This window comes from Ovis aries, chromosome 1 (assembly GCF_016772045.2).
Source record: "Ovis aries strain OAR_USU_Benz2616 breed Rambouillet chromosome 1, ARS-UI_Ramb_v3.0, whole genome shotgun sequence".
Classification (NCBI taxonomy): domain Eukaryota; kingdom Metazoa; phylum Chordata; class Mammalia; order Artiodactyla; family Bovidae; genus Ovis; species Ovis aries.
Genome location: NC_056054.1, coordinates 212,655,247 through 212,676,247, shown reverse-complemented (window position 1 = coordinate 212,676,247; position 21,001 = coordinate 212,655,247). Strand labels below are relative to the sequence as shown.

General features: G+C 35.8%; 1 protein-coding gene across 3 annotated transcripts in view; it reads left to right on the top strand.

The window, feature by feature from the left end:
• Positions 1 to 21,001, top strand: part of NAALADL2 (N-acetylated alpha-linked acidic dipeptidase like 2) — a 1,658,881-nt gene that overhangs the window by 975,348 nt on the left and 662,532 nt on the right. The gene's annotated exons all lie outside the window — the stretch shown is intronic.

Below are 21,001 nucleotides of genomic sequence, written 5' to 3'. Positions count from 1 at the left end.
ATAAGATAAATTAACACCATGTGGGACAAGTACTCCATAGGTAGAAAACACATGAATCTACCTAGAAGCATGAAATATCTATGACTTTGGAGCTGTTGTTATAACTTGAAGCCCAGAGTCTAGGGCTACACATGCTCAAGTTAGGTGTCTGTGAAAAATGAAAGTGAAAGTTGCTCAGTTGTATCTGATTCTTTGTTCATGGAATTCTCCAGGCCAGAATACCTGCTGGAGTGGGTAGCCTTTCCTTTTTCCAGGGGATCTTCCCAACTCAGGGATTCAACCCAGGTCTTCCACATTGCAGGTGAATTCTTTACCAGCTGAGCCACAAAGGAAGCCCAAGAATACTGGAGTGGGTACCCTATCCCTTCTCCAGCGAATCTTCCCAGCCCAGGAATCAAACTGGGGTCTCCTGCACTGCCGTTGGATTCTTTAGGAACTGAGCTATTAGGGAAGTCCTGAAACGATGGGAAATAATGCTGGATAGGACTAGAGTTGGCATGATCAAATTGTCTGGCTCCCTAAAAGAAGGGATCTCATTTGTTTGTCCAGCCACTTGGCAGCATAGACATGGCTATTTTGCATCAAACATCCTTTTCTTTCCCAGCAAGCTGTGTTCATTACAGTGGGGGTTATGTGGCAAAGAGAAACAACTGTGATTTTGGCAGGTGCTCACTGCATCATTGAACTTCTGTCTAATGTGTCATTGACAAATATTCTGTATGTACAAGCTTGGCAGAGGAAAAGCTCTTTGAACTTCCTACCACTGTAATACTAACCCATTAACTGTGATGCTTCAGTCAGGATTTAGGCTAACAAAAAATTCATGTAATTATCCATGTGTCCCATCAATATTTTTCTTTGTTTTCCACAAGATATAACAAAAGACTAAAAGCATCTTTCTTAAGTCTAACTTCCCTTTGTTAACTTAACTTTACCAATCAATTAATAACTTTCTCCAAGAAGGAAGCAAATTAAGTCAAATATGAGTAATAATTTTATGAATTTTGTTGGGTTTGTTAAGTACTACTTTGTCTACTAAAACACCCCTTTAATAATCCATGTAAGAATTTTCTCTGGGAACTCACTGTTCTGTAGCTTGAACAGTGCACTCTCATTCTTGCAATTTTCAAGTTAAAATTAATAGGTATCCATCTACAATTCTCAGACCTCACCAGATATGTCAGTTAAGCCCTCTCCTTTGCAAATGCTCTGATTGCCTTGGGTTGTAATGCCTCAATATCAGGAGGTTGCATGTAGCAGCTAACTCTGCTGCAACGCACTGTTCTGCAGTGCTGCTGAAAAGCAGATGCTGGATGAATACTTTGCTTAAGCTGGTAAATGCCTCATTGGCAACAGTTACTATTTATATATTTTTGACTTAGGTCATTTAATAAATGTAGAATTCAGTCACCTCTAGCAAAGTGCTGGCCATTGTCTTGAGAATCTCAGCATGATTTTTTAAAATAATTTTTAATTTGAAATAACTTCAACTCAAAAAAATGTTGCAAATAAAGTATGCAAATATTTAGACTCTCTGGCCATTTTTTATTTGAGTTGTTTTCTGTATTGTTTTGTTGCATGGGTCATTTATATATTTTAGATATTAACCCCTTATCAGTTATATGATTTGCAAAAATCTCCATTCAGTGGGTTGCCTTTTCATTTTGATGATGGTTTCTTTCATGTCCAGTACCTTTTTAGTTCAACATGGTCCATTTTGTTTATTTTAATTTTTGGCTCCTTTTGCTTTTGGAGCAGATCAACAAAAGACATAATAATAAAATGACTGAGGTTAGTGAGTTTACTGCCAATATTTTCTCTAAAGAATTTTATGGTTTAGGTTTTATATTCAAGTTCTTAATGCATTTTGAGTTAATTTTTATATATGGTGTAACATTCTTCTGCTAATGAGTGTTCAGTTTTCCCCACACCTTTTGTCACAGAAACTATAAATAGCCCATTGTTTGTTGTTTGATCCTTCGTTGTAAATCAATTGTCCATATATGGATGGGTTTATTTGTGAGATCTCAGTTCTGTTCCAATGACCTCTGTGTGGTTTGCTGCCAGTATCATACTGTTTTGATTGCCGTCACTTAGTAGTATAGCTTGAAATCAGCACATTCGATATCTCCAATTTTTACTTCTTCCTCAAGTTTGTTTTGTCTATTCAGGTTTTTTTTGTGTGTGTTTTCATAGAAGTTTTAGAATTGTTTGTTCTATTTCTGTGAGATATGACATTGGAATTTTAATATAAATTGTGTTGAATATGCAGATTGCTTTGCATAGTATGGGCATCTTAACAATATTAATTTTTCCAATCTATGAGCACAGAATATATTTTTATTAATTTATGTCTTCTTATTTCATCAGTGTCTTACAGTTTTCAGTGTGCAAATCCTTCATGTACTTGGTTAAATTTATTCCCTAAGTATTTTATTATTTTGATGTAAATTATAATTGTAAATGGTTCCAGATTGGGAAAAGAGTACATCAAGGCTGTATATTGTTACCCTGCTATTTAAATTATATGCAGAGTACATCATGCAAAATATGGGGCTGGATGAAACATAAGCTGGAATCAAGATTGCCAGGAGAAATATCAATAACATCAGATATGCAGGTGATACCACTCTTATGGCAGAAAGTGAAGAACTAAAGAGCTTCTTGGTGAAAGTGAAAGAGGAGAGTGAAAAAGTTGGCTTAAAACTCAACATTCAGAAAACCAACATCATGGCATCTGTTCCCCATCACCTCATGGGAAGTAGATGGGGAAACAATGGAAACAGTGAGTGGTTTTATTATTTTGGGCTCCAAAATCACTACAGATAGTGACTGCAGCCATGAAATTAAAAGATGCTTGCTCCTTGGAAGAAAAACTATGACCAAGCTAGATAGCATATTAAAAAGCAGAGACATTACTTTGCCAACAAAGTCCATCTAGTCAGAGCTATGGTTTTCCAGCAGTCATGTAAGGATGTGAGAGTTGGACTATAAAGAAAGCTGATCTTTAATCCATTTTGAGTTTATTTTTGTGTGGGGTGTTAGAAAGTGATCTAGTTTCATTCTTTTTACAAGTGGTTGACCAGTTTTCCCAGCACCACTTGTTAAAGAGATTGTCTTTACTCCATTGTATATTCTTGCCTCCTTTGTCAAAGATAAGGTGTCCATATGTGTATGGATTTATCTCTGGGCTTTCTATTTTGTTCCATTGATCTATATGTCTGTCTTTGTGCCAGTACCATACTGTCTTGATGACTGTGGCTTTGTAGTAGAGCCTGAAGTCAGGCAAGTTGATTCCTCCAGTTCCATTCTTCTTTCTCAAGATTGCTTTGGCTATTCGAGGTTTTTTGTATTTCCATACAAATCTTGAAATTATTTGTTCTAGTTCTGTGAAAAATGTGGCTGGTAGCTTGATGGGGATTGCATTGAATTTGTAAGATCAGAAACTATAAAACTCCTAGAGGAGAACATAGGCAAAACACTCTCAGACATAAATCACAGCAGGATCCTCTATGATCCACCTCCCAGAATTCTGGAAATAAAAGCAAAAATAAACAAATGGGATCTAATTAAAATTAAAAGCTTCTGCACAACAAAGGAAAATATAAGCAAGGTGAAAAGACAGCCTTCGGAATGGGAGAAAATAATAGCAAATGAAGCAACTGACAAACAACTAATCTCAAAAATATACAAGCAACTTCTGCAGCTCAACTCCAGAAAAATAAACGACCCAATCAAAAAATGGGCCAAAGAACTAAATAGACATTTCTCCAAAGAAGACATACGGATGGCTAACAAACACATGAAAAGATGCTCAACATCACTCATTATTAGAGAAATGCAAATCAAAACCACAATGAGGTACCACTTCACACCAGTCAGAATGGCTGCGATCCAAAAATCTGCAAGCAATAAATGCTGGAGAGGGTGTGGAGAAAAGGGAACCCTCCTACACTGTTGGTGGGAATGCAAACTAGTACAGCCACTATGGAAAACAGTGTGGAGATTCCTTAAAAAATTGCAAATAGAACTACCTTATGACCCAGCAATCCCACTGCTGGGCATACACACCGAGGAAACCAGAATTGAAAGAGACACATGTACCCCAATGTTCATCGCAGCACTGTTTATAATAGCCAGGACATGGAAACAACCTAGATGTCCATCAGCAGATGAATGGATAAGCAAGCTGTGGTACATATACACAATGGAGTATTACTCAGCCGTTAAAAAGAATTCATTTGAATCAGTTCTGATGAGATGGATGAAACTGGAGCCGATTATACAGAGTGAAGTAAGCCAGAAAGAAAAACACCAATACAGTATACTAACACATATATATGGAATTTAGGAAGATGGCAATGACGACCCTGTATGCAAGACAGGGAAAGAGACACAGATGTGTATAACGGACTTTTGGACTCAGAGGGAGAGGGAGAGGGTGGGATGATTTGGGAGAATGACATTCTAACATGTATACTATCATGTGAATTGAATCGCCAGTCTATGTCTGACGCAGGATGCAGCATGCTTGGGGCTGGTGCATGGGGATGACCCAGAAAGATGTTATGGGGAGGGGAGGTGGGAGGGGGGTTCATGTTTGGGAATGCATGTAAGAATTAAAGATTTTAAAATTTAAAAAATAAAAACTAAAAAAAAAAAAAAAAAAGCTGAGCACCAAAGAATTGATGCTTTTGAACTGTGGTGTTGGAGAAGACTCTTGAGAGTCCCTTGGACAGCAAGGAGATCCAACCAGTCCATTCTAAAGGAAATTAGTCCTGAATATTCATTAGAAGGACTGATGCTAAAGCTGAAACTCAATACTTGGCCACCTGATGTGAAGAACTGACTCATTTGAAAAGACCCTGATGCTGAGAAAGATTGAAGGCCAGAGGGGAAGGGGGTGACAGAGGATGAGTGCTTAGATGGCATCACTGACTCGATGGACATGAGTTTGAGTAAGCTCTGGGAGTTGATGATGGACAGGGAGGCCTGGCATGCTGCAGTCTATGGGGTTGCAAAGAATTGGACACAACTGAGCGTCTGAACTGAACTGAATTGTAAATGAGATTGTTTTCTTAATTTCTGTTTCTGATCGTTTATTATTAATGTGTAGAAATGTCACCTTTCTGTATATTGATTTTGTAACGTAACTTTAGGGAATTTATTTTTTAATTCTCACATCTTTTTGGTAGGCTGTTTAGGATTTTCTATGTATAATACAATGTCATCTGCAGATGACATTATATTCCATTATATTATAAGACAGTTTTCTTTCTCTGTTCAGATTTGAGATAATTTTATTTCTTTTCTTGCTTAATTGCTGTAGCTAGTACTTTCAGTACTATGTGGGCATCCCTGTCCCTGATTTTGGGGGAAAAATTCTTAATTTTTCATCAGTGAGTGTGTTATTAGCTGTGTACTTGTCATACATGGCCTTTACTATTTGAGGTATATTCTCTCTATGCCCACTTTATTGGCAGTTAAAATAGGGTTGTATTTTGTCAAATGCTTTTTCTACATCTGTTGAGATGATCATATAATTCTGATTTGTCATTTTGTTAATGTGATGTATTGCATGGGATTTTTGTAGATATTGAATCACTCTTGCTTCCCTGGAATAAATCCCACTTGATCGAGATGTACATTTTTTTAATGTTTTGTTGGATTTGATTTGCTAATAATTTGTTGAAGATTTTTATATCTGTAGATATTAATGATAGTGGCATGCATGTTTCACTTTTGTAGTGTCCTTGGCTGGTTTTAGTATTAGGGAAATATTGGCTTTGTAAAGTGCTTTGGACTGTTTTCCTCCTCCTCAATTTTTTGAAGAAAAATATTAAGTCATCTTTGAATATTTTGTGTTAATATTGAGAGAAGAATAAGTATTAAATCTTCTTTGAGTGTTTTGTAGAGTTTGCCAAAGAAGCTATCTCTCTGGTCCTCAGCTTTTGTTTGTTGTGAAATATTCTAATTTGTGTTTCAATCTCCTTGTTGGTAATTTCTGTTCAGATTTCCTGTTTCTTTATTATTCAGTCTTGGAAGATTTTATGTTTCTAGGAATTTATCCATGGTTGTCAAACTGTTGGTATTTAACTATTGGTAGTAGTCTCATTTTATCCTTCAAATTTACGTGGTTACATTTATAACTTCTCTTTCATTTTTTTAAATTTTATTTATTTGTATCCTCTTCTTCTTTTTCTTTTTTTTGATTAGTGTAGCTTAAGGTTTGTAGATTTTATCTTTTTCAATCACCAGCTCTTAGTCTCATTGATCTTTCCCACTTTATTTTTTGTCTCTCTTTGATTTACCTCTGTCTGATCTTTATTATTCTCTTCTTTCTGCTAATTGTGGGCTTCACTTATTCTTTTTCTTTTTATAGTTCCTTTAGGTGTAAAGTTAGATTATTTGGTATTTTTGAACAATTCCCTTTTAGAACAATTTTTTGTTGAATACCATAGATTTTGATATGTTGTACTTTTATTTTCAATTGCCTCTAGTTTGTTTGTTTGTTTGTTTTGTTTTGCTTTATTCAAAGACCCCTTTAGTTTTATACCATTACAGCTGGAGAAAGTTTTTCTTCGGTTCATTGAAATGCAGTTTGTGACATAACGTGATCTATCCTAGAAAATGTTCCATGTGTACTTAAGAAGAATGTGTATTCTTTTGCTTTTGGATGGAATGCTCTATATCCATTAAGTTCATCTTATCTAATGTATTACTTAAATTTAATGTTTTCAGATTGATTTTTTTTTTTTTTGGTCTGGATGATATATTCATTGAGGTAGGTAGGGGGTTAAAGTCCCCTACTATTATTGTCTTGCTTTCAAATTTTCCCTTTAAGATTATTAATGTTTTCTTTTGTATCTTGGTGCTCTTCTGTTCAGTTCAGTTTCTCAGTCATGTCTGACTCTTTGCAACCCCATGGACTGCAGCATGCCAGGCTTCCCTGTGCATCACCAACTCCTGGAGTTTACTCAAACGCGTGTCCATTGAGTCAGTTTTGCCATCCAACCATCTCATCCTCTGTCACAACCTTCTCTTCCGAACTTCAATCTTTCTCAGCATCAGGGTCTTTTCCAATGACACAGTTCTTCACATCAGGTGGCCAAAGTATTGGAGTTTCAGGTTTATCATCAGTCCCTCCAATGAATATTCAGGACTGATTTCCTTTAGGATTGACTGGTTGGATCTCCTTGCTGTCCAAGGGACTCTCAAGACTCTTGTCCAACACCACAGTTCAAAGGCATCAATTTTTTGGTGCTCAGCTTTCTTTATAGTCCAGCTCTCACATCCATACATGACTACTAGAAAAATGATAGCTTTGACTACATGGACCTTTGTTGGCAAAGTAATGTCTCTGCTTTTTAATATGCTGTCTACATTGGTTATAGATTTTCTTCCAAGAGCAAGTGTCTTAATTTCATGGCTGCAGTCACCATCTCCAATGATTTTGGACCCCCTCAAAATAAAGTCTGTCACTGTTTCCATTGTTTCCCCATCTATCTGTCATGCATGAAGTGATGGGACCAGATGCCACTATCTTAGTTTTCTGAATGTTGCTCTTCTGTTGGGTTTCTGTTTTTGTTTTTTTTTTTTGCTGGATTTACTTTTTTTATTATCATGTGATGCTCTTCTATGTCATTTCTTACAGTCTTTGTTTTAAAGTCTATTTTTGTCTGATATGAGAATAGCTACTGCAGTTTTCTTTTCATTATTATGTGCATGAAATATATTTTTTTCCATTCCTTCACTTTCTGTCTGGGCGTGTCACTTCTTATAAAGTGAATGTCTTGTTGGCAGCAAATAGATGGGTCCTGTTTTTATCCATTCTCCCACTCCATCTTTTGATTAGTTCCTTTAGTTTGTTTGCATGTTAAGTAATTACTGATGGGTATGTGCTTTTTGGGGATTCCCTGGTAGCTAAAACTGGTAAAGAATCCACGTGCAATGCAGGAAACCCCAGTTCAATTCCTGGCTCAGGAAGATCCCCTGGAGAAGGGATAGGCTACCCACTCCAGTATTCTTGGGATCCCCTGGTGGCTCAGACAGTAAAGAATCTGCCTTCAATGTGGGAAACCTGGGTTTGATCCCTGGTATGGGAAGATCCCCTGGAGTAGGGTATGGCAACCCTCTCCGGTATTCTTGCCTGGAAAATCCCCATGGACAGAGGAGCCTGGCAGGCTATAGTCCTTGGTGTCACAAAGAGTCAGACATGACTAAGCACACACACATGCACATATTTATTGTGATTTTATCTTTTTTCTTTTTCTCTCTTTCCTTGTGTATTGGATGCTTTCTTTAGTGTTATATTTAGATTTCTTTCTCATTTTCCTTTGATTACTTGCAATAATTTTTTGACCCCCTTGGGTTACTGTGAAATTGACACATCTTTATTTATTTTATGTGTCTTTTAATTATTGTAATTTTAGCTAATTTTACTACTTTTTTCATGTAATTCTTATATCTGCCTTATTAACTATTTTATGAACTTTGCTATATATTTACTTTTTCCAATAAGGATTTTTTTCTTTCATATATTTTCATATTAACTAATGCCATTTCTTTTCAGCTTAAAGAAATCCCTTTAATACTTCTTGCAGGACCAGTGTAGTGGTGATGAAATCCTTTAGTTTTTGCTTAGCTGGTACAGCCTTGATCTCTCCTTCAATTCTGAATGTTAACTTTGCTGGGTAGAGAATTTTGGGCTGGAAGTTTTTTCCCTTTCTGCATGATGGATATAGCACACCACTTCCTTCTGGTATGTAAAGTCCTTACTGAAAAATCTACAGATATTCTTATGGGATTTCCCTTGTAAATATCAAGTTGTGTTCTCTTGCTGCTTTTAGAAGTTTCTCTTTATCCTTAACTTTTATAATTTAATTGTATCTTCATATGTATCCTTTTTGATTCATGCTATTTGCAACTCTGCAAAGAGTTGACTCATTGGAAAAGACCCTGATGCTGGGGAGGATTGGGGGCAGGAAGAGAAGGGGACGACAGAGAATGAGATGGCTCGATGGCATTACTGACTCGGTGCACATGAGTTTGGGTGAACTTTGGGAGTTGGTGATGGACAGGGAGGCCTGGCGTGCTGTAGTTCATGGGGTTGCAAAGAGTTGGACATGACTGAGTGACTGAACTGAGCTGAACTGAACTGGGCTTTCTTCTGATGTCTGTTATCTTCCCTGGATTAGAGAATTTTCAGCCACTATTACCCTAAATAATATTTCTGACTCTTTTTCTCACTTTTCTTTCTGGGACCCCTATAGTAATATAAATATTATCCTGATCATTGTTGTTTCAAAAGTCCATATTTTTTTTTAATTCTTCTTTCATTTTGCAGCTCTGACTGAGTTCCATTGTTTTGTCTTCCAGCCGAGTGATCTATCCTTCTCTCTGGTGTTTAATCCCTCTAGTGAACTCTTCTGCTCTGTTATAACTTTTCTTGATACCTTCTTATATTCTCTGTCTTTTTGTTGAGGCTTTCATTCTGTTCATCCATTTTTTTCCACATTCAGTGAAGCATCATTCTTGACCATTACTTTTAAATCTTTATCAGCAGATTGCTTACCTCTGTTGCTTTTAGTTCTTTTTCTGAGATTTTGTTTTGTTCTTTCAATTTGAACATAATCCTCTTTCTCCTCAATTTGTCTAATTCTCTATTTTTATATGTTGTTAACTATCTCTCCCAGTCTTAAAGGAGTGATCTTATTTAGGAGATATACTGTGAGGCTCAGATGTACAATCCTGCCTTGACTCCAGAGCCAGATATCAAGGAGTGTCACTTATGTGGACTCTACATCTTCCTCCTTTGGTGGAGCCCAATGGTGGCTGCTATGGCATGCTGTCATGTGGGATTTGCCCTTGGAATAGCTGAGGGTCTTGTGGCTTCTGTGGGACACTGGTGAGGAGGACTCTACTTATATTTTTTCTGAGGTCTGACTTTGGTGCTGGGAGAGAAAGGACTCTCAGAGGGTCCATGCCCACTCTCTCCAATAGTTTATGGAGAGAATTCCAAAATACTGCTCTTCAATGCTGACATTATCAAAGTAGTCTGGGATCACAAAATGGTATCCATCAGTATCTCAGTCCCCAGGGATCATCCCACCTAGTTACTTCCTCCCTGGCGTAAACTTCAGAATTAGGAAGTGGGTCCCCTTTACCTAGTTCATGTGTTTTGTGTTGATTTTCAGATCAGGTTAGTCTATATACAAGCCCTTTTCAAAAGGTTTTTCATTCCCTAGGGTTCTGTTTTTCATTCCCTAGGCCTTTGACTGTGTGGATCACAATAAACTATGGAAAATTCTGAAAGAGATGGGAATACCAGACCACCTGACCTGCCCCTTGAGAAACCTGTATGCAGGTCAGGAAGCAACAGTTAGAACTAGACATGGTACAACAGACTGGTTCCAAATAGGAAAAGGAGTACGTCAAGGCTGTCTATTGTCATGCTGCTTATTTAACTTCTATGCAGAGTACATCATGAGAAATACTGGGCTGGAAGAAGCACAAGCTGGAATCAAGATTGCCGGGAGAAATATCAATAACCTCAGATATGCAGATGACACCACCCTTATGGCAGAAAGAGAAGAGGAACTAAAAAGCCTCTTGAGGAAAGTGAAAGAGGAGAGTGAAAAAGTTGGCTTAAAGCTCAACATTCAGAAAACGAAGATCATGTCATCTGGTCCCATCACCTCATGGGAAAGATCATGGCATCTGGTCCCATCACTTCATGGAAAATAGATGGGGAAACAGTGGAAACGGTGTCAGAATTTATTTTGGGGGGCTCCAAAATCACTGCAGATGGTAATTGCAGCCATGAAATTAAAAGACGCTTACTCCTTGGAAGGAAAGTTATGACCAACCTAGATAGCTTATTCAAAAGCAGAGATACTACTTTGCCATCAAAAGTCCATCTAGTCAAAGCTATGGTTTTTCCAGTGGTCACTTATGGATGTGAAAATTGGACAGTGAAGAAAGCTGAGCACTGAAGAATTGATGCTTTTTAAACTGTGGTGTTGAAGATTCTTGAGAGTCCCTTGGACTGTGAGGAGCTCCAACCAGTCCATCCTAAAGGAGATCAGTCCTGGGTGTTCTTTGGAAGGACTGGTGCTAAAGCTGAAACTCCAATACTTTGGCCACTTCATGTGAAGAGTTGACTTATTGGAAAAGACTCTGATGCTGGATGGGATTGGGGGCAGGAGGAGAAGGGGACAACAGAGGATGAGATGGCTGGATGGCATCACCAACTCAATAGACATGAGTTTGGGTGAACTCCGGGAGATGGTGATGGACAGAAAGGCCTAGCGTGCTGCAGCTCATGGGGTCGCAAAGAGTTGGACATGACTGAGCAACTGAACTGAACTGAGGGTTCTGAAGCTTTCTTGCACATACTTCTCATTGGTTTTCAAAGCCAGATATTTTGTGGGTCTATTTCTCCTGTGCAGGATCTCAGGGTTGGGAGGGTTGATATGGAGCTTGAGCCCTTGTTTCTCAGGTTAAAGATACATGTGTTTGTGATTCTTCCCAACTGTGGTTTTCTGAAATGATTTTTTTTCCCCTTGATGAAATTGTATCTCTACCTTTCCTATTCATCTTAAAACTGTCCTTTTACAGTTTGTTGTGGAGTCTTCATACATCCAGTGTTCATGTCCCTTTTCATGAGATTTATTCCATATGTCATTATAGAGTTGATGTGTGTCTGAGAGGAGGTATCTTCCCACACTGCTGTTTTAAACTCTCTCTCTCTCTTTTTTTTATTATTTTTATTTTTTTAAATTTTTTTAATTTTAAAATCTTTAATTCTTACATGCGTTCCCAAACATGAACCCCCCTCCCACCTCCCTCCCCATAACATCTCTCTGGGTCATCCCCATGCACCAGCCCCAAGCATGCTGTATCCTGTGTCAGACATAGACTGGCGATTCAATTCTTACATGATAGTATACATGTTACAATGCCATTCTCCCAAATCATCCCACCCTCTCTCTCTCCTTCTGAGTCCAAAAGTCCGTTATACACATCTGTGTCTTTTTTGCTGTCTTGCATACAGGGTCGTCATTGCCATCTTTCTAAATTCCATATATATGTGTTAGTATACTGTATTGGTGTTTTTCTTTCTGGCTTACTTCACTCTGTATAATCGGCTCCAGTTTCATCCATCTCATCAGAACTGATTCAAATGAATTCTTTTTAATGGCTGAGTAATACTCCATTGTGTTTATGTACCACAGCTTTCTTATCCATTCATCTGCTGATGGACATCTAGGTTGTTTAAATGAATATTCCATATATCTCAACCAGTTTCATCAATTATTCTAATATTTTTGTTTTGTTTGTATATCCTCTCACACTCCTTATAACCATATTTTTTCAAATAAAAAATTATAAATTGAATCAGATACATCTTAATGGGCAAAAGGATACAGCCATGTACTTTCCATTCCTATTTAGTATAAGAACATTCCCATCATCTCCAAGAGTTCTCTGGGTCACTCAGAGTAACTCTTCATCACCAAACCTAGCTAACCACCAGTCTCAAGATTGGTACAGAATTTTAGAAATCCATATAAATGGAGACATGAAGTATATATTCTATTGTGTGCAGATTCTTTTACTCAATATAATGTCTATGATATTTATTTATGTTTGCAGTTATTAGTATTTCATTCCCTTTTTTTTCTGGGAAGCATGCCACAATTTTATGTAGGTTTAAGTACACTTTTAAAAAAATGAAAATGTTGATGCACTTTGCTACAATGTATGATCCAAATTGATGGTTCGAAAAAATGCTTGTCCTTCCTGTAAGATAGTTCTGCTCAGTGAGCCTGTTGCATATCCAAATATTTCTTGATTATTGTAGAATCAGAAGAGAGTAAAAGTTTTAAAATAATCCTTGTCCCTGTAATACAGAAAATGATTCATCGTTCTTTTTAATATGAATGAGGCTTTAGTTTCATTTGACATGTTAATTAACTACTCTGAGTCTTATTCTCTTCACAATAAAAAACGTTATACTAATAGATATATCACAAGATTGTTTGTAAGAGGATACAAAATTCTGGTCTCCACCTCATAATTAAATAGAAACTCTGAAGAAGTGTCCCAATTATCTCTGTTCTAACACATTTTTAGTAATTCTGATAGAAATGAATTTTGAGAGCCACTGAGCCACAGAACCTTTATGTCCATTATCTACCACATCTGAGTTGGACCACTGTGGCTATTGACCTAAATTTTGTGGCACCATGATACTATTCTTTCACATCATCTCGTATTGCTGCCTCCACACCAGTCAGGACTGGGGAACATAGGTATTCCTGATTCTCAATCAAATTTTTGTACTCAACCGGCTATTAGTAAATATTTGTTGAGTGAACAAGTTATTCTTTTTTTTTTAACTTTTTATTGAAGTATAATTGATTTATATAGCTGTGTTAATTTCAAGTATACAACAAAGTGAATTGTATATATATATATCCATTCTTTTTCAGATCCTCTTCTCATATGGTTTATTACAGAATATTGAGTAGAGTTCATTTCGCTATACAGTAGGTCCTTGTTAGTTATCCATTTTTTATATAGTAGTGTGTATATGTCGGTCCCAAGCTCCTTATTTATCACTTTACCCCGTGTTTCACCTTTGGTAACCATAAGTTTGATCTCCAGGTGTGTGAGTCTGCTTTGTTTTGTAAATAAGTTAATTTTATCATTTTTATTAGGTTCCTCATAAATTAGATCACATGATTTTAGTTTTTCTCTGTCTCACTTCACTTATGATAATCTCTAGGTCCCTGACTGCTTGTCTGATGATTCTGATCCTAGGTTTTATCCTAATTTTAATTAAGCTAATTAAAATTCCTGATTTTTTTTAAGAAAAAGCACTTGCATGCAGTTTTTCCTCCTTAAATGCTTTTGTCAACTCTCTCACATCTCTTTTACCACTCAAACTATCAGAGATTGCATTGACTCAAACAGCCTTGAAATTACATATAAGATATTAGGATATCAGAATCTAATCTAATCTCTTAATTCCTTTGATAATCTATTAAGTATTTCAAAGATTAAATGTTCAAACTATTAGACTTTATCATAACTGCTTCCACCAACTTGTCAGGAGTGTTTTAATGCATTAAACTGTAATTCAAGCAAAGTTCATTCCCTGAAACTATATACTTTTAAAATTCTAAGAAGCTTTAGGGTATAAGTAGCACAGTTTTATTCTCAAAACTGAGGCAAAAGAAACTTGATCACATTATCTAGGGACTTAGATAAATGAGGCATAAGAACTGACATTTACAGTAACTGGTTATTATTATAATATCTGTGGTTAGTTATAATAAAAAATGTGCTTGTCTTAAAATCATTAATTGGGGGCATAAGGTTTGGCTCGAAATGGAGGGAATCAAAAAGCTATGGGGTGAGCTTTAAAATAGAGAAGTGAGAAATTGATATCATTAAGGAGTATTCCATTTTCATTATTTTGAAAGAAAGAAAGAAAATCCTATCTCGATTTCTAAGTATTAAGATTATCTGACATCTGAAAGACTAGAAATAGTATTAAGAATTAGAAATCTGTTTTCTTTCCATATTATTTCCCTTAACAATGTATCTTCTGAAAACTCTGTAAGTTATAAAGTTGATTTTAAATTTATTATTATCTCCAGATTACTGCCTGGTTAATCTCTGGACTAGTACTTAATTGAAACCCAAGATACTTCTTTTTATCTGGACTTAGACTTGATTCTCCTTACACCTTATTTCCCAAAATCTATCCTGATTAAAGCTTTATATCTGTGCCATGTTCTCTATTAGTTATAATCCTGTTTTGCTTTCCTTTTTGTTTTAAATTCAGGAGAGGAAAATCGTTTCAGTCATTTACTCTAGTGAAGTGTATCAAACGACACAGTTTATTTAATATTCCCAGTGTTACAATTCAGTGGATCTGAGTGTTGTTTACCTGCTCTCTTCCCAACATCACCTCTGCCGACCAAAACCATTCAAAGAATAAAGAATATCACTGTAATTTGTGACAAGTCTTCACCAGATGTTCTTGGTCCAGTTACCTGGACAAATGTTGAAAGACTGACTTGAGTTGGCACTAAATCAACTGAGACAGTGTTGAACTAGAATAGCAAAAATATAAATATGTGCCTCGTTGTCAAAGCAGAGTGTTAGATATTCACAGCATAAAGTGCCTTGTCACTTAGTTGGCAAAAAATGAAAGTGTCTGTATTCTTACTATTTTACTGTAACTGGTGGGTCTTGTACATTTCCTAAAGTCTTCCTGTTTACATGACATATTATTCAGCTTGATTCTTAAGTCCACTCAAAGAGTGGCTCATTATTAAACAATGTGAATTTTTTTAAGAAGTTTAATTTGCAACATATTGAAAAAATAGACTATTTAAATTCAAGCTACTCCTTTAAAAATCAAAATTTTATTTAATATAATGGTAATATAAGTTTCCATGGATTTCTTGTTTCCAAAAAATTGAAAATTTCCAACTGTTTGTTGAAAAGTCTAAGATGATAGCCTTCAGAGACATTTTCAGTTGATTATTATTTTTAGGAAATTAGTCTACCATGTAATGCTCAGAATGTTCTTTACTTATTATTGTACTAGGAACTTTCTATTTTAAATTAACACTCTGTCAATAGAGACAATCATGTTTTTTTGTTTGCTTTAAAAATCAGTTTTCACAAAAATTGGTTATTCTAAGAGTATAATACAGTCCACTGCTTTAAAAAATAATTTACAAATACATTTCCATTACAGCACATATAAGAAGTTAATTGAAACAGCGATAGAATTAGTTTGACATATTTTTGGTACTTATTCTTTATAACATCTTTCAACAGGACAGCTTTTACTGGCCCAACTTGATAGGTAAATAAACTGATCCTTAGAGAAACTTGGTCTCAATCAATGATTTGCCAAACATAATCACCTTTAAATCCAAGGTTATCTAACTTGTAACATAATGGGAATTCCACTGTATAATTTGGCATCAACTATAAAACTTAGGCAAATGATATTTGCAGTTTGGTGTGATATCAGATCTATGATTCAAATTTAATGATGAACAAAGTTTGACTTTGTTTCCCTGACACATTCAACATATGCTTGGGGGGGGGCGGTAATGTTGAAGTTGAAATATAAAATATGATAGTAAAATTATAAAATTTATCTATAAGTTTAGACTGTATCAATATAACCTCAGAAAACTTAGATTAAATTGTTTGCAGTTGCCAGTTGTCTTCCAGAGTAGTTTTGTACACTTACCTATAAAAATGGAAATTGCATATTATAAAATAAATAAATTGAACAATGAATCAACTAACCAAAGAAACTAAGGACAATCAACAACAACAAGAACAAAAGACCCTGAGTGTTATTTTTCAACCATTAATTTATGTAAATTATTTTAGAGGAATAAAGTCACAACTTGTCATTTTATGAACTTTATTAGACTTTATATTTGATAGCCTTAAATTATAAAATAGAACCATCATATTAGCTTACTCAAAGATTCAAATTGTTACTATCATAAGTATAATCCAGGTTTTCAAGGAACTTAGTAGCTGAGCATAGCAGATATAAAAGAATAGAAGTAAACCTGAGAAATAATATACCATGCTGATCATCACACTTAACTTCACCCTTTCCAGCCAATGTTCATGCTTTTTTTATCTGCTGTGGTCAGAGTCTATAAACTATGGTATGAAAAGATTTTCCTACTGACAAAATTAAATATTTTTTAGAGAAAATATCATTAATATAACTAATGTTATATGTGAAATTATAAAGGTTGATATAGTCTAGTTTTGCATTCAATACTGAATTATTAAGGGAACATAAAAATAATAAGTCTTTTTTTTCCTCAACACTATTAATTATAAATTTATCTATACTGAAACTTAAGTGGTTTCTGTAATTTGACTATTATAAATGTTGCAATAAGCGTAAGAATAGAAATCTCTTTTCAAAATAATGCTTTGTTGCCTTGTGATATATATGCAGAAATGAGATTGCTGTACCGATGGTCATCATAATTTTAATTTTTTAGGGGCCTCCATATTGTTTCTTATAGTGGCTGAATCAATTAGCATTTGCACTAACAGTATATGAGAGTTGCCTTTTCTCCACATCCTCATCAACACATTTATTTTCTTTTTGAAAATTGTCATTCTAGCAGGTAGGAGATGATATCATATTTGTGGTTTTGATTTACATTTCCCTAATAATTAATGATGCTGAGCATCTTGCCATATACCTATTGCCCTCATGTCTGTCTTCTTTAGAAAAATGTCTCTTGATGTCTTCTCTCATTTTTAGTCAGACTTTTCTTTTTATTTGCTGTTGAATTGTATGAGTTCCTTATATATTTTGAATATTCACTCCTTACCAGATATATGTGTTTAAATATTTCTCCTATTCAATACATAGCCTTTTCATTAGTTGGCAGATTTCTTTTGCTGTGCAAGGCTTTTTAATTTGATGTAATTCCATTTATTTATTTTTGTTTGCATTGCCTTTGCTTTCAGTGTCAAATATGAAAAATCAGTGCAAAGACCATTGTAAAGAGACTTACCTGCTATGTGTTCTTCTAACTGTTGTACATTTTCATGTCTTGTGTTCAAGTCTTTTTAAAAATTTTCAGTTAACTTTTGTGGGTGATGCTTACAGCAAAAGTCCAGTTTCATTCTTTTGTATATGGATATCTAATTTTCCCAGCACCACTTATTGGAAAGACTACCCTTCCCCCATTGTTATGCTTGGCTCCATTGTTATAAATTGACTTTATAGATGTGTGCTTATTTCTGGATTCTCTATTCTGTCCCATTGATCTAAGTATCTAATTTTATGCCAGTATCATACTGTATTGATTACTATGGCTTTGTAATATACTTTGAAATCACAGCATATGATACTTCCAGGATTGCTTTTCTTTATTCAAGATTGCTTTGATTATTTAGGATTATTTGTGGTACCATGCAAATTTTAGTGTTCTTTCTTCTATTTCTGTGAAAAATGCCATTAGAATTTTTATAAGAATTTTTACAGGGTTGCATTGAATCTGTAGATTGTTTTGGGTATTGTGGATATTTTAGCAATACTAATTATTCTAATCCAGGAAAGTGGGTTGACTTTTTATTGATTTGTGTCTTTTTATATTTCTTTCCATCCCTTTTATCAGTGCCTGATAGCTTTCAGAGTATACATCTTTATTTCTAAGTGTTTATTTTCTTTTTGAAGCTTTATAAATGAAATTTTTCTTTCCAGTAGTTTATTGGTAGTGTGTAGAAACACAACTGATTTTTCAATATTCACTTTGTATTCTATAACTTTATTGAATAGCTTTAGTTATTGTAAGAGTTTTTTGGAGAAGTTTTAAGTGATAGATATAGATATATCATATGATCTGCAACAGGGCCTTCCCTGGTGGCTCAGCAGTAAAGAACATGCCTTCCAATGCAGAAGACATGGACTTGATCCCTGGGTCAGGAAGATCCCCTGGAGAAGGAAATGGCAACCCATTCCAGTATTCTTGCCTGGGAAATCCCTTGAACAGAGGAGCCTGGAGGGCTACAATCCATGGGATAGAAAAGAGTCAGACATGACTGAAGCGACTTAGCACAGTACACATCTGTGGTAGAGACACTTTTACTTCTTTCTCTCTGATCCAGATTCTTTGATTTATCTTTCGTGCCTAATTTCTTTGGAAAGGACTTCAAGTAACTATTTTGACTAAAAGTAGAGAGAGTAAACTAGAGGTACTTTTTTTTTTTTTTTTTAATTTAGCTGTTATTGTAAAAATTTGTATTGATTCTTAGGGATTGCCAATGGTTGGGTTCTCCTGAAGCAGGTACTGACAGAGTGTTTACTTGGCAGAATTGTCACTAGAGATGAACACTTGTGGGAAAGAGGGGGTGTGCACGGGGGGTGGGGCTGAGGGCAATGTGGACTGCACAACAGTGCCACCACTGGGAATAAATGGTCTATTAGGATTGGCCATTAGTGGATCAAATGGACAGACCCATATGCCTCTTTTGAAATCAGTCTTTGGATGTGTGTGCTTCCCCAAGAATGGTATTCCACTTGGCAAAGTGATTCCTGTGACTAAGGACAACTTGGAAGTCTTAAAAGCTGGTGGCTGTATGTTTATAGTCCTCATAGCAGCAGGTTCACAGAATGTTCCTTGACAGGATGGGACATTACCATGGAACATCTGGAGAGGACATTACTATGTCTACCACAGAAATCTGGCTTTAATTCCATTCTTGGTCATGAGTTAGAAGTGCTAAAGCTACACTGCATATTATAGCAGCCAATAGCCCTGTATGGCCATTTAATTTTAAATTAAACTAATTACAATTAAATAAAACATAAAATATAGTCATAGTGTTTTTATTTCATATGCTCAGTAGCCACATGTGGCTATTATAAAGGACTTCCATCACTAAGGAGCAGTCTACTCGATGAACACTACAGAGTAAATATCTAAAACAATGTGACTTTATACAAAAGCTGGTGGTTATCTTCTGTTTTAGTTCATCCATGAGACTGTTTCTGTATATAATCTTGAGAATTGAAGATTGTTTGTCTTTTTTACCACTTGAATTATTTAAAATCTATTTACAAAGCAGACTCTAAGAACCACATGTTGGGGATGCTTCATGAATTCTTTTATGGTTTAGTGTTGAACCAAAACATAGTTGAGTGCTCCTAAAGTAAACATTTTCCACTTCCAGTATTCTCTGAAGAGGTTTTGAATTTTAAGTATGTAAAAATAAATCTTGTAATGCTACTTTAAAGTGTTATTGCATTTGCTTCAAACTGCTGGCATTGTAAATTTCAGTCCCATATGATTTCATTTGAAGGATGCATCTTGGATGAAAAAATGTGTTCTACTTGTGTTTTGCCTATCAACAGCCACTTGGCCCTAAGTTTTCAGTGAGAATTAAAAAATTAAATCTTTGGAATATTATGTTTTTTTGAGAGAGAACCTTCTCAGTGTCAGACTTTTGAGGACTGTAAATGTGGACTGCTTAAAAACCTGACTTTGGAACCTCTTTTGCACGGAAAGCTAGCTCTGCCTGGTGGAAATAAGTCAGGTAATGATCCTTCTTCCCTAGATAGCTGAGTAACATGAAGCAACATCACCTGTGTATTCACAAAGATTGTGACTTATGGGCTTACACCCCTGTAGGATTACAAAATACCCTCATAGCTTCCTATTAAGCATAGGAGTTCCTGCAAGCCTTTCTTCTCTTTTCTCCCTGCTGCTGCTGCTGCTAAGTCGCTTCAGTCATGTCCGACTCTGTGCAATCCCATAGACGGCAGCCCTCCAGGCTCCCCCACCCCTGGGATTCTCCAGGCAAGAACACTGGAGTGGGTTGCCATTTCCTTCTCCAATGCATGAAAGTGAAAAGTGAAAGAAAGTGAAGTCGCTCAGTTGTGTCTCACTCTTCGTGACCCCATGGACTGCAGCCCACCAGGCTCCTCCATCCATGGGACTTTCCAGGCAAGAGTACTGAAGTGGGGTGCCATTGCCTTCTCTGCTTTTTTCCCTACCCTTCTCATTAATTCCTCAGGCTTTGGACTTGATAATACTTTAAAAGTATATTTAGTAAATGTTAAGAAAATGGAGGATTAAGCTACTCAGTTTTTTTTTTTTTAGTATAAAACTTTTAAACCTACTATTATTGTAATATGTTTTACAAAATTCCAAAAATACTCTAGTCAAGAAAGTTTCTAAAATGTATTTGACCGTGTAGTTCATTTTTGGGAGGACTATTATTTAGTCAAATCTTTGTGGAATCACTGGCCTGGAGCACCTACCCCTTCTTCCTGCCACAAATCCTTCCCCAGTTTTATGTGCTTACCTGTAGATGTATGGCTTGTACCTCAGCTTTTGCAGACTTTGTAGCTTAGGATACAGTGTAAAAAGGAATACAGAAAGCAGGAAAGGGCAGGGCTGATTATGTCACCTGT